The sequence below is a fragment of the Lactuca serriola genome, chromosome 9 (assembly GCF_051521515.1).
Source record: "Lactuca serriola cultivar US96UC23 chromosome 9, Lser_US96UC23_V15, whole genome shotgun sequence".
NCBI lineage: Eukaryota > Viridiplantae > Streptophyta > Magnoliopsida > Asterales > Asteraceae > Lactuca > Lactuca serriola.
The window spans coordinates 101,797,045-101,816,991 of record NC_136416.1 but is presented as its reverse complement, the minus strand read 5'-3'; positions in this window follow the sequence as shown (position 1 = coordinate 101,816,991).

Sequence of the window (19,947 nt, the reverse complement as noted above, 5' to 3'; positions counted from 1 at the left end):
TTTAAAGGACTTAGGAAGGCCATCCGCCCTATTTCCTTTTCGCGCCTTGAGATGTGGTCTGGTGGGATTTCGGGTGACCATCTGAAGGTCGTTTCAATATTACTTATATATCATATATACATATATAGACATAAAAGTACTTCCATATTCATACTTATCAGTACATCAATAGTTAGTTACCATCGGGGTAACACAGGAACATATACAGCTATACTAGAAACAAGTACATATACAGCTATACTAGAAACAAGTACATATACAGCTATACTAGAAACAAGTACATATACAGCTATACCAGAACCATGTACATATATAGTTATACTAGAAACATGAACATATACAACTATACTAGAAACATGTACATATACATCTATACTAGAAACATGACATATACAACTATACTAGAACAAGAAACATTACATATACATGAATACGTTAACAATTGTGATCCACTGTGTCGGAGCATGCCTTAAATGTCATGGCCCGAGTTGTAGCCAAAATTCTCTTGGAGGGAGAGCGTGAGTTTGCGTATAGATCTATACTGGATTGACTATCCTATACCTTGCTGCTAGCTACAGCCGGACTTGCAGGTCTGCGGGTGCCAAACGTCATTTCTTTTTATTACGACCATTCATTATGTCGTTGTTACCAGTCGATAGCATGGTGCAATTTATCACATTATACCTTAATATAAATCCGGTTTAAGGTAGTAGTTAGTACAACAGTAGTTCTTATTATACAAAGCTACAGTACTACAATGATTTACCCATTACATATTTTAGTGATAATCTCACTTAAGCATTAATGTACAAACTATATTTTATTAAATGATAGTTATACTTGGGTAATTACACACTATTGCAACAAACGAGTATACAAGACAGTTAAGCCTTGGTAGAAGGTTACTTTTATAGAAAATATAGGATTTTCTGAGAGATTCAAACTTTTACAAACACTTTCAAACATTTACTTACATTTTTACAAACTTATACATTGAGACAGATTCAAACGTTTTTGACAACAAACATTGACACTAAAAATACTTATGAACTCACCAGCTTAATGCTGATAAACTCTTTCAAAATAACTTGTATTCTCAGGTCGTCAGTAGACAGGTACCGAGGCCAGCTTTTGAGAAGATGGAGTGCATTCAAGACTCATCTCATATTATTTTGTGTTACATTATTTTTGGTGTCTATAACTGTACAGAACACACTTGTATTAAAATTATATATTTAATGCAATGGATGATGTTGTTTGCTTATTTACATTTACTGTGTTGTGATACTATACATGACGTCCTCCGCCCTAGAACGTTTCCGCCGTTCTTGGTTTTGGGGTGTGACACAAAAGATTTCCTTAATTACCCTATCATACTCATACCCCCTTAAGGTTCAACTTCAGTCCAAGCCAAATTCAAAGTCAATCAAAGTCAACGCTCCAAGTTGAATCAACTTATCGAGTTCACTCCTCAACTCGCCAAGTTCCAACGAATCATAGAATCATGAAATCGCAATCCAACTCGTTGAGTTCCTCCTTCTTAACAGAATCGAGACTTTTCAGTATAACTCGTTGATTCCCCTTGTCGACTCGTCAAGTTCCTTTTGCCTTCAAAAAACCAAGAAAACCCTAGCCAACTCGTTGAGTGATCTCAACAACTCGTCGAGTTTGCTCAGAATCACAAAGGCCGGGGTACCACAATCAAATGTGCCGAGTTGGAAATGCAACTCATTGAGTTTTCCTAGTCTTAGCTCATACAATCACTTTCAAGCGAGTCTAATGCCTCCAAACCATAGATCCGGTCCCCTAGGGATGAGATACCACGTAAAGTTGCAAACTTTACATCCATGCATGGTATCAATAGGCTAAAAACACTAAAACTAAGCTGCACAAGAGACCTAGGGCGTTGTGGAGGGCCAAGACTTGATAAAGCTGGCAACTTTACGTCTCAAAAGGCCATGAAATGTCTTGATCTGAAGTCATAACTTCAAGACATGCTCAAATCCAAGAATGACTCCAAAATAAGCTACTAATGGCCATAAATTTCTCAATAAAGAGATCTATCAAACAAATTGTCAAGGTATCGACTTTATACCTTAATATGGTTGCTATAACAGAGAAATTTTGGGATCGAACGCTTATCTCTTCAACTAAGCAGCACCAAACATCAAACTCCTTCAAGAAAGCACCAAAGAAAACACTCTTTAGACTCACACACACTCAAAATGATAGAAAGCACGATTTAGGGTTTACTGGATGGAGGGGACAATGAGGGAGGCCACAATGAAACATTAAGGCCTTTAAATAGGGTACAAAACCCTAAAAATTAGGGTTTCATTTCCACCAGCCTACTCGTCGAGGTGAGGCCTCCCAACTTGTTGAGTAGGTTTCTTAACTCGCGTCCCAAATTATTCCTACTCGATGAGTCTGGGGCTCCCAATTCGTCGTGTACCTCCATGAAAGTGAATAAATTATGATTTTAAATACATACCAGAAAATAGGTGTTACAAATCTCCCCCACTTATATCAGACTTCATCCTCGAAGTCTGATGCGGATGGAAATGGCTCTGGATAGTGCTCCCTCATCTCATCCTCTGGTTCCCACGTCCATAACGAGCCCTTATGGTGTTGCCACTTCACCTTCAGCAACTCAACCCTCAGATCCTCCGTCTTCCTGTCAAGAATGGCTATTGGTCTCTCGATGTAGTTCATGTTGGTTTTTGAGCACTATAACACTCCTATGGTGCACATACAAACCTAGATGCTTTTGATCTAAATTTTCTCTAATTAAACATGCACTTTCATTTTTCCAAATCATACACCCTAACAAGCATGCAATTTGAGATATACAACATAAAACCAAGTTAGATGAATACCTCTTCATGTAGCTTGTTGTTCTTGGCCTTTAAAAGCTTTAGCACCTCAAATGTGATGCCTCTAATGTGTCACAAACACCAAATGCAAGAGGAGAGAGAGGCTAGGTAACACCAAAATCAATTATGGTTCTTCTTTAGAATGCATGGGGCCGATTTTTGGGGTAAGGGGTTGCTTTTATAGTGTGGCAAAGACTAGGGCTTCTTCCATGCAAAACCCAATTCACCATGACCCTTCATATTTCTTAGGCCCTATGGGTTAAACCTTCATGAACTATCATATAGGTTTAGCCCATCCTAATCAACCATGGATCATTAGCCTAAACTATAAGTATTACTGATTTACTTAATTAGTCCCCGTCAATTTAATTAGTCTCTTTTGATCACTAAATTAATTCTTGATCAATACTAATTAAATAATATGATTTCTCAATTAATATATTATACTTATAATATATTAATAAATCACAAATAAAATCTTTCTCAAAAGTCCATCCTATCAAATTTCTCTGGTGAAGGCAACCCGAAAGGACCATGCTACTATTATGTCAAGTACATACCAATTATAGTTATGGTCTTGGACACCTAATCCAACAGTTCAGGCTATCATCCACCTGAATATCCTCTAAAGGCACAACTGTGTAGTCATCCACTAAGCACTTCCACAGCTGGGAGACAAGAAAAGTGGTGTGGATCTGACTAAGCTCGGCTGGCAGATCCAATTGATATGCAACCCGGCCCAGCCGAGCCAAGACCCTAAATGGACCAATGTATCTGGGGCCCAACTTGCCCCGCTTCCAGAACCAGATGACACCTTTCCAAGGTGACATCTTTAGGAGGACCATATCCCCTACCTGAAACTCTAGGTCTGATCGGTGCTTATCGACATAGTTTTTTTGCCGACTCTGAGCAATCTATGGCCTGCTCCGGACCTGCTTGACATATAATACTTATAATATATTAATAAATCACAAATAACCTCTTTCTCAAAAGTCCATTCTATCAAATTGCTCTAGTGAAGGCAACCCAAAAGGACCATGCTAATGTTGGGTCAAGTACATACCAATTATAGTTATGAGCTTAGACACCTAATCCAAGAGTCTTCTACTTGGATAAGTCTAATAACTATAACTACCAATGCAACTTCAAAATCCGATTACCAATCATAGCTCTCAAAAACCGCTGTCGAACTCTGGCCTAGTCAGTGACACGTCCTTTAGATAATAGATCATATAATCCCCTGTTCTTGAAGAAATCAAATTGTTGATGCGTTTTCATACCATCAATGCACAACCAACTCGTAGTCAACAAGTCATGTATCTTGGTTTGAAGACTATATAATATTTTCGTGTCACAATCAGTCGTGGTAAATTCCATGAAGTGATTCATGTGAGCGTGGGTTTAATCCAATACTCAAATCTTATTTCAAAAGCACTCATGGATGTTGTAGCAAACGTTTTCTATGTCTAAACATTTTAGACATTCTACAAGCCAATTCATAACAGTCTTGTCTCAATACCTACTTCCAATGTATGATCGACTGTGGATGGTTTGAATAATCTTATTATTCGGGAAGTCAAAACATGCAAAATTAACCAATAGTAAACAATTGACACAAGATAGTAACTTTACTTATAAATAAAACTCCTTTTACTTAATCATCAAATGCCAATTACATTTTAGCTATTACAAGTTTCTAAATATATATCTAATCACTAATACTAATATCGTCCTTCAGCCCGATACTCTTAGCATGCTGAAAGTGCTTAACCATACTCAGTCCCTTCGTAAAGGGGATCTATTAGGTTATCCTCTGACGATACCCTCTTTACTACGAGGAGTCATTCTTCTACTCGATGTCTTATGAGTTGATAGTTTCTGTCGGTATGCGTGGATCTTCCATGATTTCTCGGTTCCTTGGTTAAGGTGACTGCTCCTTCGTTATCGCAGAAAATCTCCACAAGCTCCTTTATGGATGGTACAACTCTAAGGTCTCCGATGAAGTTTTTCAACCATATCGCCTCCTTTGATGCTTTGCTCGCGGCTATGTACTCTGATTCACAAATTGAATCAATTACCTCCTACTTGGAACTTTTCCATGTTACTGCTCATCCATTTAGGATAAACACCTAGCCTGAATGAGAGCATAAATTATCTCTGTCGGACTGAAAGCTGGCGTCACAATACCCTATCACTCTCACGTCATCACACCCAACGAGGGTAAGTACCCAATCCTTAGTCCTCGCATGTACTTAAGAATGTTGTGTATTGCAGTCCCGTGAGCTCTACCAGGGTTCCCTTGATATCGATTAACCATGCTCTAAGAAAAAGCCACATCAGTGCGAGTACACATCAAGGCGTACATGATTGAGCCAACAGCGAAGGAAAATGGCGCTTGACTCATATCCGCTATCTTTTCATCAGTTCTCGGACTCTGAGCTTTGCTTTGTTTCGTATTGCTCTGGATGGGCAATTCACCTTTCTTGGAATTCTCCATGTTAAAACATTTCAACACCTAATCCAAGTAGGTACTTTGACTAAATCTTATTAATCTTTTACTCCTGTTTCTTAATATCCGTATCCCTAGAATGTAAGCCGCTTCCCTAAGGTCCTTCATACCAAAAACACTTCCCAATCCAAGACTTAACCTCCTGCAAGGTTGGGATGTGGTTTCCTATGAGCAATATGTCATCAACATAGAATACCAGAAAGCTGACTATACTCCCACTAGCTTTGACATATACACGGGACTCATCCTTGCTTCTCGAAAATCCAAATTCTTTGTCTTTCTCATCGAAACAAAGATTCCATCTGTGAGATGCTTGTTTTAATCCATAAATGGATTTCTCAAGCTTACAAACTCTATTAGGGTACTTTTCACTGACAAAACCTGTTGGCTGACTCATGTAAACATCTTCAGCCAACTTCCCATTAAGGAAAGTGGTTTTCACATCCATTTTCCATATTTCATAATCATGAAATAAAACTATGGCAAGCATAACCCTTACATATTTAATCTTTGCTACTGGAGAGAAGGTCTCATCATAGTCAACTCCATGAGTTTGAATAAAGCCCTTCGCAACCAATTGCGCCTTATATGTATGTTCTTTCCCATCCATGTCGGTCTTCTTCTTGAAGATCCATTTGCACCCAACTGTCTTACGACCTGGTACATTGTCAACCAAGTTCCAAACTTGATTGTCATACATGGACTGAATCTCGCTGTACATAGCCTCTTTACATTTTGCAGACTCCTTGTTTGAGCGCTAGTGGTTGAGGTTCCTTTATCACTTAACACTTGAAGCTCTTCAAGGTTAATTTTCCTCCCACTATCCTCTTGGGATATGACTTCTCTTTTGCAGAAAACCCCTCTCCTTGCAACGAAGACAACATTGTCACTCGGTTTATAAAAGAGATATTGAAAAGACTTTTTTGGGTAGCTGATGAAAATACAATGCTCACTACGAGGTTCGAGCTTGTCGTAAGTCTCACGCCTCACGAAATCCTCGCAACCCCAAACCTTGATGTGTTCTAACGAGGGAATCTTCCTTGTCCATATCTCATAAGGTGTTTTGGGAACCTTCTTAGTAGAGACTAGATTAAGGATATGGGCGACAGTCTCTAAGGCATACCCCAAAATGAGATGGGTAACAAAGATCGACTCATCATGGAACAAACCATGTCCAACAAGTTTCTATTGCACCTCTCAGCTACACCATTAAGTTGTGGTGTCCTGGGTGGCGTCAACTGTGAAACAATTCCACATTCCTTAAGATAGTCGTGAAACTCGATACTAAGATACACACCACCTCGATCGGATTGAAGTATCTTTATCTTCCTGCCCAATTGATTCTCCAATTCATGCTTAAACTCTTTGAACTTTTCAAAAGTTTCTGAATTATGCTTGATTAAGTAGATATAGCCATATCTGTTGTAATCATTAGTAAAAGTCACATAGAAGCGGTTAGCATCCTTTGTGGCAGATCTGAATGGTCCGCACACATCGGTGTGTATGAGATCCAACAGAACCTCACCCCTTTCACAAGTACCATTGAAGGATGGCTTAGTCATCTTTCCAAGGAAACAAGATTCGCAAGTGTCATCCGAATTTAAGTCGAATGACTCCAAGTCTCCATCCTTTTGGAGTTGGGCTATGCACTTCTTGTTAACATGTCCAAGACGACAATGCCACAAGTAGCAACAATTATTCAACTCTAAATTTAACCCACTACTAAGCAATAAAGAATAAACTCTAAATTTAACCCACTACTAAGCAATAAAGAATAAACTCCAATCTTGGTCACATGCGACACTTTCCTATTCCCCATGATTAAGTTTATCTTCCCGTACTCCACATCCCTACTTCCTTTTAGTCCCTACAAAACAGAATAGTGTAAATACCTGTGAAGGTGGGATTTATCTTCCCATCCACAATTTCCTGCAAGTATTTGGGGCAGCTTTGTTTCTAGTGGCCTTTTTCATGACAATGGAAGCACTCTTCTTCCTTTGGATTGGAATAAGGTTTAGTAAAACCACCTTTGGCTCCAATAGAAGAGGATCCATCATGGGACTTTCCCTTGTGGCTCTTAGAAGGAGTCTTCCTCTTTTTTCCTTTCCCATGTCCAATTGCCAGAACAGGGGCAGCAGCAGTAGGAGTGGGTACAACAGACTTGCCTTTCAAATTACTTTATGTAGTTCTTAGTAGGCCTTGAAGCTTGATCAGAGTGACTTCCTCCTTGTTCATATGATAAGTCATTCTGAACTGATGATAACAAGGTGGCAACGAGTGTAGGATGATGTCAATAGCCAACTCTTTTTCGAATTTCACATTCAACTTCAGCAAGCGGTCCACAAATGTTTGCATCTTTTGCAAGTGCACCATGATGGACTCTCCATCCTTCATTTTGGTTGTAATCATGGAGGCAATGATTTCATACCTTTCCTGTCGAGCACTTTATGGTACATTTCCATCAAATCTTGGTGCATCTCGAAGGGCCAGAAGTCCTCATAGGACTTTTGAAGCTCAACAGTCATGGTAGCATCATAATGCACGAGATGTTTGTCATGTCCCTCTCATGAACCCTGTATACCTCAATTTGCTCGGGAGTAGCAGTTTGTTGATCAATCTCCTTCCATTCTTTATCAAGGACATATTATTTCTCCCTGTAGCGAAGGCCCATACAAATGTTTCAAATCCAATCATTAAAGTTTGACCCGTCGAAGATAGTTCTCCCACCCAAGTGCATGAGGGAGAACAAACGAGAAGGGTTGGAGCCCGAACCATTTTTTGGATTGACATCTAAAAAGGAAAAATAATAAAGTTTAGATTAGATATGAATCCTTAATATAACACCCAAATGAGATATTAAGGCTAGGAGCCAACACAATATTCTACAATTCGGAATAGGGATGCCGTAATCCAATTGCAAAATATTTGAAGGTAGGTAAATGACGATTTACCAACTTCCACCATGAAAAACGAAACTGATTATTGAGTTTTAAATGAATTGAAATTCCTAGATTCTTTGAGATTCATTGAACTTTTCAATGGCATGTTTAAATCACGATTATGCCCTTCAAGTTTGTGACGGGGATACCGAGGATCACAAAGAAGTTGTGAATAACCATTCAAATTGCTTGGTACTCTTGATGTCACTTATCACCTAATCAATGTACCGGTTAACCACACACGCTCCATTGATCAATGACCAACATCAAGCTACCCTTTGCCACCCTTATTAGTCCTAAATTAGTGAGCCAGTTAACCACACACGCTTCACTAATGACTTGGCAAGGTGCACAGTGAAATTTCATGGAATAGCACCATTTTCACATTTTTTGTAAAGTAACTAAGATTGGGAATCAATAAACGTTTAGTTACTTTATAATTTCATTACACTTATTAATGAGGATTAATGTTGTATCCTACCCGTTCGGCTAATGACCCTCCACTAGTCAAGGGAGCGGTAGGTGAGAGTGGACACCCATTCAATCGTCATTTTATAGGTAATTTCCTTATACCCCCTTATAGACCAGCTTCGTGAATGACGCCTACTAACGGTAAGACTGACTTGTTATATATATATATATATATATATATATATATATATATATATATATTAATGTATTAACTTTCAATATTATAAAAGTATAAGGGTTGAATTTTAAACTTTTAAAATCCTAGGGTTTGGAATTAAAATTTTCATGAATGAGACTTTAAAAATTCCAAAACGTGAGTGCATGTTTCGAAACTCTTCAAAACTCTTGGTTTCCAAAAATTATGAGTTAATACATTTTTTATGAATGGGACTTTTCATTTTCCCTAACTTGAGGACAAGTTATGGAATTGTTTAAAAGCATTTGGATCATTTATAACCAATAAAATTATCATGTATTTTATCATTGATCTAATCTAACTCATAAAGCAAGGCAATTCAAATCAAATAATACAAATAATCAACTTATTATCTTAAAATTTGATAATTGTCCTTTAATTGGATGAGAGAAATCATTACCTTCTCACAAAAATGATTTTTAATAGTAAAAAACAGTTTGTGGTAATGATTCTAATCCAAAATTTGGCCAAAAAACTGAAAAAAAAAATGTTTACTGAACAGTGACCATGTCGTGGTCATCAGTCAAATTCCATAGAAAACGATTTTTTTGCGTTGAACAATTACCAATGCATCAATATAACATATAACTACCTTAGGCTCTGATATCACTGTTGGGTTTTGAGCACTATAACACTCCTATGGTGCATACCCAACCCTAGATGCTTTGGATCTATGTTTTCTCTAATTATAAATGCAATTTCATTTTTCCAAAGCATACACCCTAACTAGCATGCAATTGGAGATATACAACATAAAACCAAGTTAGATGAATACCTCTTGATGTAGCTTGTGGTTCTTGGCCTTTAAAAGCTTTAGCACCGCAAATGTGATGCCTCTAATGTGTCACAAACACCAAATGCAAGAGGAGGGAGAGGCTAGCTAACACCAGAATCGGTTATGGTTCTTTTTTAGAATGCATGGGGCCGATTTTAGGGGTTAAAGGGTTGTTTTTATAGTGTGGCAAAGACTGGGGTTTCTTCCATGCAAACCCTAATTCACCATGACATTTCATATTTCTTAGGCCCTATGGGTTAAACCTTCATGGACTATCATATAGGTTTAGCCCATCCTAATCAACCATGGATCATTAGCCCAAACTATAAGTTTTACTGATTTACTTAATCAGTCCCCGTAAATTTAATTAGTCTCTTTTGATCACTAAATTAATTCCAAATTAATTCTTGATCAATACTAATTAAATAATATGATTTCTCAATTAATATAATATACTTATAATATATTAATAAATCACAAATAACCTCTTTCTTAAAAGTCCATCCTATCAAATTTCTCCGGTGAAGGCAACCCAAAAGGACCATTCTACTATTAGGTCAAGTACATACCAATTATAGTTATGGGCTTAGACACCTAATCCAACAGTTTAGGTTATCATCCACCTGAATTTCCTCTAAAGGCACAACTGTGTAGTCATCCACTAAGCACTTCCACAGCTGGGAGACATGAAAAGTGTTGTGGATCTGACTAAGCTCGGGTGGCAGATTCAGTCGATACGCAACCCGGCCCAGCTGAGCCAAGACCCTAAATGGACCAATGTATTTGAGGCCAAACTTGCCCCACTTCCAGAACCAGATGACACCTTTCCAAGGTGACACCTTTAGGAGGACCATATCCCTTACCTGAAACTCTAGGTCTGATCGGTGCTTATCGACATAGCTTTTATGCCGACTCTGAGCGGTCTAGGGCCTGCTCCGGACCTACTGGAGCTTCTCCGTGGTCTTGAGTACCACCTCAGTACTCCCTATGAATCTATGACCGATGTCACCCTTACATATTGGGGTCCTGCACTTCCTCTCGTAGAGCATCTCGAAGGGAGGTCGATCTATGCTACCGTGATAGCTGTTGTTATATGAAAATTACGCTAACGGAAGATATGTATCCCAACTACCTCCAAATCTAATACTCGCTCACGTAGCATGTCCTTTAGAGTCTGAATCGTCCTCTCACTCTACCCAGCCGTCTGAGGGTGAAAATATGTACTGATGTGAAGTCGAGTACCCATTTCGTAATGAAACCGCTTCCAAAATCTGGAAGTGGAGCGAATATCTCGGTCTGAAACAACCGATACCAACACTTCATGACGTGCCACCACCTCCGTACATAGATCTCAGATAGCTTCCCAACTGATATTCTCTCCTGGATCGGGATGAAATGAGCACTCTTGGTCAACCGATCCACGATGAACCAAAATCGAATCAACTCCACGTACGGTCCTGGGAAGCTTCATGATGAAATCCATAGTAATATCCTCCCATCTCCACACAAGAGTATCCAACGGTTGTGTTTTGCTGTGAGCACTCTAGTGCTCGGCCTTGACCTTCCTGCAGATCAAGCTCCTCTCAACATACTAGGCTACATCCCAATTCATGGAGGGCCACCAGTAATCAGGACGGAGATCTCTATACATATTTGTCGCCCCGGAATGGATGGAAAATATGGATTTGTGCGCCTCCTCCATCAGCATTTGGGGCTCACCGCCCGTGTATGGAACACTCACTCTGTGATGGAGTGTCAAAAGCTCGCGGCTATTATAGTTAAAGTAGGAAATCAGACCCATGATATGCTCACTCTTCCAATGTTCCTCCTTCATATCCTCCTGCTCGGCCTCCCGAATCCACTCCCAAAGCGGATTCACTACTGTCATCCTCAAGAATGTCGCTGATTGGGGCTGCTAATGCATTGCGGCTAAGTACATCGGCCACAACATTGTCCTTCCCTAGGTGGTAGAGGATCTCGCAATCGTAATCCTTTACCACGTCCAACCATCTTTGTTGTCTCATGTTCAGATTTGGTTGGTCCATCAAGTACCTCAAAATTTTGTGATCCGTGTAAATGCTACAACGGACCCCATAGAGGTAGTTTCACTAAATCTTGAAGGAAAAAACAACCGCACCCAACTTTAGGTTGTACGTCGGGGAATTTCTCTTGTGAGGCTTCAACTGCCTCGAGGCGTAAGCGATGACGTGCCCTTTCTGCATCAACATTGCGCCCAAATCAAAGATAGACGCGTCACAATATACTACGAAATCCTCAACGCCCTCTGGCTGGGCTAAGATCGGTGCCTCACACAACTTCTGCCTCAAAGCTTCGAAAGCCGCCAGTTGCTCAGGCCCTTAGCGGAAAGTCACCGACTTCTAGGTCAGTGGGTTCAGTGGAACAACAATCTTGGACAAATCCTGGATGAATCTCTGATAGTAACTCGCAGGACCAAGAAAACTCTGAATCTCGGATGGAGAACTCGGAACCTCCCATCTCATCACGGCCTCAACCTTGTCTGGTTCGACCAGTGTATTGTTTTGGTTGACGAGATGCCCTACAAATTGCGCCACGCGCAACCAAAACTCGCACTTGGAGAACTTTGCGAAAAGTCTCTCCCTCCTCAATGTATCCAACACGTCCCCCGGGTGCTCCTCGTGCTACTCCTGCGTCTTGGAGTAAACCAAGATGTCATCAATAAAGACTATCACAGACCGATCCAGCATCGGTCTGCATACACGGTTCATGAGATCCATGAATGCGGCAAGAGCATTGGTGAGCCCAGACGGCATCACCACGAACTTGTAATGACCATATCGAGTCCGAAAGGCTGTCTTCTGTACATCCCCTTCTCTGAATCTCATCTGATGGTATCCTGATCACAGATCAATCTCGGAAAACCAAGATGCTCCCTGAAGTTGGTCGAAGAGATCATCAATCCTCGAGAGCGGGTAACGGTTCTTCACCGTTACCTTATTTAATTCCTGGTAGTCTATACATATCCGGTAGGATCCGTCCTTCATCTTCACAAATAGAATCGGGGCTCCCCAAGGTGAACTACTCGGCCTGATAAATCCCTTGTCTAACAGCCCCTGCAGCTGTGTAGACAACTCCTACATCTCAAGAGGAGCCAACCCGATACAGTGCCTTGGCTATTGGAGCCGCACCCAGAACTAGGTCAATCCTGAAATCCACCTGTCTCTCTGGAGGTATCCCATGAAAATCCTCCGAAAACACATCCGGATAATCCCACACAACTGACACATCACTCACCGTCGCCTTACCCTCCTCCCGAGTATCCATAACGTAGGCAACAAAACCTGTACATCCCTAATGAAGGTAGTTTCTGGCTCTCGCTGCTAGACACATGACTGGTCCTCGATGCGGTCTCTCTCCCTGAATCATTAGCTCTCCCCCACTAGGGGTCCTGACCCAAACCAACTGTTGCTCATAGTCGATCACCGCCCCATTAGGGCTCAAACAATCAATGCCTATGATGACCTTGTTCCCACGCAAAGGAATGGGAACCAAATCCACGAGATAATGCTCGTCATACATCCTTAGGAAACAATCTCTATAAACCTCTGATGCCCAAACGGATCGATTGTCTGCAATATCAACCTCCAAAGGACAACCAAACATACTCATAGACTCGGTAAACCTTTTGCCGAGTGCAACAGATATGATGATCAGGTAGCTCCCGAGTCGAATAACACCAATACTGAGATACCGTTCACATGGAACGATCCTAAAACAAAATACATGGAACATAAATATCAAAACTGAAATATAATAAAAGATATGGAGAAGAAACATACCTATTACCACATCTGGTGCAACACGCACCTCCTCGGCTGTCAAACTAGAAGGCTCGGCTCTTCACCAAAGGAGCATCTGGCTTGCCCTGTCGGCCATCTGTGATCCATAAGGTCACTGAAGTTGGCACCGCTACTGGCACTCCTGATACCAATCTCGGGCAGTTGGCCTTTTTATGGCCCCGCTGATTATAATGGAAGCAAATCAGGTCTGATGTCAGAATGGTTGGGGTAGGGGCAATAGAATCCTTGCTAAAGTGCCCAGTCTTTCCGCAATTATAGCAGCCCGATCCCCCAGCTCTGCATACTCCCTCATGGGGTTCGCCACATTTCCTACAGTGGCCCCGACCCTGCTGGCCCTTCAACCTCGAATTGGATCCCTTGGGTTTCTTTGCCGAAACTCCAGTCGTCTGCCCATCCTCCACCTTCCTCTTCCGAATGTGCTCTATATCAATCTCCCTCTATCGTGTTGTCACACCCCCAAACTAGAACGACAGAATCGTTCGAGGACGGATGACTTCATGTAGTATCGAAACAGTTGAATACATAGTAAAGAAAGTAACACAACCATCATATATATAATTTGAAAGTTTACATTGTAGAAAGTACTTGTTTCAAAATAAATTACAATATGATGTCAAAATGAAATTAAACTAACGCCGCAACGTCCCTTCTTCAAAAGCAGTGGTATTGCCTGTATTACTGAATTCCTGAGAAATACAAGTAGTTTTGAAAGAGTAGGTCAGCATTTAAGCTGGTGAGTTCATAAGTATTTAGTGACAATGTTTGTATGAAATAGAATGAAGATGGTTTGTACATGTTTAAATGTTCGTAGAAAATCCCATATTTTATACTATAGTAGATGGTAGTTTAATTGTTCCAAAACCGTGATGCAATAGTGCTTTTCATGCCTACAATAGTAGGTTTATGTATAAATCGTTAAGGCATTTGAAAAACCCCGTAAATCAATGTGTTTTTAATACTCCATGTGAGTCTTATAACCATACTATTTGACCAGGATGCCTATAACAACGTTCTTCAGGCGTTGGAAAGTTATGACGTTTGACACCCCAGGCTTGCCGTCCTTGCTGTAGCTAAAAACTTAGGTGCGGGATTGTCAATCCCGTATAGATCTATACATAAGTATCACGCTCCCCCTACAAGGGATTATGGTATATAATACAAGACTTAAAATGCATACTCGAAAGTATGTGAAATGTCTCACAAAACTTAGTATAAAACATATTTACGTATGAAAATGTCCATTTGTTCTTGTATATGAAAGTATTTCCTTGATATAGTATTCGTTAGTATGTAAATGTTCATGATTTTCTCGTAAACTATACCTATTATAGTTTCTCAAAATGTGTGTTTCGTTTTTATAGTAGACCCTAGTGTAATTCTCACTTGTTATGAAATGTATAACTTCTGTAGTGCCATAAATGAACACATATACTTAAAGTATAAACATAGTGTTTGCTTTGTATATATATATATATATATATATATATATATATATATATATATATATATATATATATATATATATATATATATATATCAACATATTTCATTTCAAAAGACAAGATGTTATCGTGATATATTTTGCGTACGAAAGTTTCCATATAGTAGTTATGAATCACATATGATTCACTTGATAAAAAGGGTAAAATGAAACTTTTATGTAACACACTATAATAACCGTGTGTTTACTTGTATTTCCCCCCTTTAAAAGCGTATAGAAGCATTTATAAAACATTTAAAAGTGTAGATTATATGGGTATGAACTCACTTGGTTGATTGAAGATAGTGATATGAAAATTGAGCAGAACATCGACTTGTGAAAGTCGATTTTCTCGGGATTCTCGGGAATCTCGGGAATGCAAAACCTTCCTTCGGGACTTGTACACGAAAACCGGGACTTCGGGAGGGTCTCGGGGGCTTAGAAGCAGAGTTTTAGCACAAGAGAAGAGAGAATTGAGCACTAGAACTCGAAACCATCGGTTTCTATTTATAGGCTGAGTTTTGGGGTCTCACGTCGTGAGTTTTGGGTGTCTCACATCGTGAGGCTTAGTCAGCATGATTCTCTTCGACGATTTGACGTGGCTGACACTCTGGCACCCATCAGTTACGAGCTCACGTCGTGAGTTTTGGTCTCTTTACGTCGTGAGGCTGAGTCAGCCTCGAATTTTGTGTCCCGAACTTGTAAAATCCGTAAATTTTGCGTACGAGCTCCAATTTTAACATTCTTTATATGCACGCGTAGGTGTGAAAAGGCTCTACAACTCTCGTTTAGACATCATCGGCTAATTTTGACTTTATTTTTATTATATCTTTTTTTTAACGGGCCAGGACACGAAAAGTCCGTTAAAAACCCATAACTTCTTCATCCGATATCCGCTTTTGTCAGGCTTTTCACCGTTGCGCTACTATTGTTGGGAACTTTGATTCTCATTTAGGTTGTTTCAGCCCAAAGTCTCTCGATCTCTATTTCGAGTTTTTAGCTGTCTACTTCTATATCCGGATCTCGGAAAGTCATAACTTCCTCATACGAAGTCAGATTCGGACGTTCTTTTCACGCACGTTTACGGTTTAATGATATCTAAAACTTTCATATATATACTTAAGGCTAAAAACTATTGTATTGAAACTTTGTGTTTTTCGTTTAATCGGTGTTGCCGTTTTTGTCAGAAATCTTAGAATGGTCATAACATCTTCGTTATAACTCGGATTCTAGTGTTTTTAGTTTTTTTGTAAACCTTGACACAATATCTAACATAGAAGGTAAACCAATAGAGACTTTTATACATTTTATTTTCAAAGTTAATTTCATTATTTCAAAAGTGGTTATAATACTTGACTTTTTAGGTCATTACATAGAGTCGAAATATCAGGTTGTCACACGTGCCCTGGCTATCATATCATCCAAAGTCAAACACGCCGAATAACTGACATATTTTTGAATAGCAACTATCAACATATCATGGTACCGGGTTTTCTTCATCTCCTCATCACCCGCGTACTGGATCACCAACAAGGTCCTCTCCTTGAACTTGGCGGTAATCTCCGCCACCGACTCAGTAGTCTGTCTCATATACAAAAACCCCCTAGCCAAGTGTTGAATCTCCATGTTGGCGCAAACTCTGACCAAAACCTAGACACAAAATCCATCTAGGTCATGGGCTCGGTGGCTGGGTGTCACGTACGGTATCTAGAATTTTCCGGAGTACTCGAGAAGCTAGTGGACTAAGCTAGTTTGTCCAAGAATAGCCTAGAATGTCCTAGAATTCTCTAGGACATGAAGGCTTATCTTGATCCTTATAGAATAATGTAAACATCTAGATAGATTATTCTAGATAAATCTTTTATAAAGAAATAAGTAGTAGTATCTAGAATATTCCGATGAGGAGGTGTAATCACCCTATAAATAGGGGTGGCTACATTTGCTCCAAGATCATCGGAAGTTGTCTTGTATTCTCTTAAATTCATATAATAAAAGTTCTCTTTCCTTTGTAGTACTTCTCAATTCTTGTCTCTTGCTTTCCAAGTCATTAGTACATCGTTGAGACATCGTAGTAAGCCTGACTTAGTAAAAGAAACACTAAGTGGCACACGGTGATTTAGTCGTCCGGTGACAAGTGGTATCAAAGACAGAGTCCGTACAAGCAATAGATCATGGATATGGAAGGAGGAAGTAGTGAAGTGGCAAACGTGCCCCTTGTCATCGAGGAGGAAGGAAGAAAGTCCAAGAAGAGGGACCAATCGATAGATTCCTTGGGAAGCTTAAAAAACAAGCTTACAAGGACGGAGATCAAAATCGGTGAGATCCTTAAATGGAAGGATACCTTCGATCAATTTGTTGTAGAGGTAAGTGACACGAGCGATTGATTGAATGAGACCATCTGTGTCATCAAGGGATAAGTCCTTGGACTTGTCAACACCTTGCGGAATGAGTTCCGGGAGAAGATAAGCGCTCTAGAAGATGAGGTGAAACTATGCAAGACGGCCATTGTTGGAGGAGCTATTGTGAAATTCACACCACACTCTAAAGCACCCAAACCGTTAAAGTATGGAGGTAAGCGTGATCCTAAACAGCTTGATGAGTTTTTCTGGTCCTTGGAATGCTATTTCAACACTATCGTAGTAAAGGACGACAAGTCAAAAATAGACACGGCCGTCCTTTACTTATGTGAAAATGCCGCCCTATGGTGGAGGCGGAAGCATGGAGACATTGAAAAGGGTATTTACTTCATAGATACATGGGAAGAGTTCAAGAAGCAACTCAAGAAGCAATTTTGTCCTCACAATGCCGAAGATGTAGCCATGAAGAAACTTCAAGGACTCAATCATGTCGGATCAATTAAATAATATGTGGCAGAATTCAGTGCATTGGTGCTCGAACTACCTGACCTATAAGAAAAGGATAAATTGTTTTACTTCCAAGACGAACTACAATATTGGGCTTACAATGAGCTCAAGAGGAGGAATGTCCAAGATGTCGACGAAGCAATAGTTGTGGCGGAAGATCTTATGGACTTTCGAAGTGATACTCCAGCCCAAAGGACGAGTGGAGGAGATAAACCCGCACCACGACAACCACAAAGGAAGGAGAGGCCCGCTGCCAAACCCTCAACTTTTAAAAGAAAGGGAGTTGACGCAGGACCCCGAAAGGAGATGAAGTGTTATCTATGTGACGAACCCCATCCAATAAGGGACTGTCCAAAGAAGAAAAACTTCAACTCCATAGAATTTGAAGATGAAAATGAAGAAGCTCGGTTAAGCTAGATGCGACTACTCAACTCTGTGGCTAAAGAAGAAACTACGATGAAAAAGGGATGTGTTCTAATGTTCATCAATGCCAAGTTGAACAAAGAACATGTTAAAACCCTGATTGACACAGGTGCGTCTCACAACTTCCTATCTGAAAAAGAGGCCAGGAAGATGAATATTCAATATAAATAAAAGATAGGCTGGTTGAAAGTAGTAAAATCACCGTCCGAACCTATCCTTGGAGTTGCTTATGGAATCCTAATCGAGATCAGAGGATGGAAAGACACGGTTGACTTAACAATAGTGCCCATGGATGATTATCGATTAGTGCTAGGAATGGAATTCCTAGACGAGGTACGCCCTTTCTCGTTCGAAGAACAAACCATGTGTATAACTAAGGGTTCGACAATACATATAATACTTGTAGAAAGGAACAATGCAGAGTCTCGAACCCTATCAGCCATGCAACATAACAAGGGACTCCGAAGAGGATAAATGACTTTCTTGGCGTCACTCAAGGAAAATGACCACACGTCCAAAATAGAAGTATCCAAGGATATAAAGAATACGTTGGATGAATTTAAAGATGTGATGCCACTAGAGTTACCAAAGAAACTACCTCCGAGGCGAGAGGTAGATCATGAGATAGAATTGGAACTGGGAACAAGGACACCAACTATAGGGCCTTATAGAATGGCACCACCGGAGTTGGAAGAACTTAGGAAACAATTGAAAGAGTTATTAGACGCAAATTTTATAAGACCTTCAAAGGCCCCCTTTGGAGCACCGGTGTTGTTCCAAAAGAAGTATGACGACAGCTTGATAATATGCATCGACTACCGAGCATTAAAAAAAGTAATGGTGAAAAACAAATATCTCATACCTATAGTAGCAGATCTTTTCGACCGACTAGTAAAGGCATGATGGTTCTCGAAGCTGGACCTGAGATCTGGATATTTTCAAGTACGTGTTGCAGCCGGTGATGAACCAAATACGACATGCATAACAAGGTACGGATTGTTCGAGTTCTTAGTAATGCCCGTTGGATTAACCAACGCACCTGCAACATTTTGCACCTTAATGAATAAGATCTTCCATCCTTTCTTGGATAAATTCATTGTGGTGTATTTGGACGACATCATGGTATACTCAGAATCATTAGAAGACCACATTGACCATTTACGTTCGGTCTTCCAAGTACTCAAGGAAAACCAACTATATGTTAAGATAGAGAAGTGCTCCTTCGCCCAACCTGAAGTATCCTTTCTAGGGTACAAGATTTTGGACGGAAAGATCCTGATGGATGAAGGCAAAAAACGGGCCATCGTTGAGTGGGAGCCACCTAAGAAGGCGTCGGAGTTACGATCATTCTTGGTTCTAATAAACTACCATCGCAGATTCATCTCAAGGTACTCGGCTAGAGCTACACCACTAACCAACCTTCTCAAAAAGAAAGTAATATGGGAATGGACCGAGAAATGTCAAGGAGCATTTAACGACTTAAAGAATTCCGTCACGAAAGAACCTGTCTTGAAGCTTCCAGATTACTCTAAACCCTTCTTAGTGAAAACGGAAGCGTCAAACTTTGCGATAGGAGGA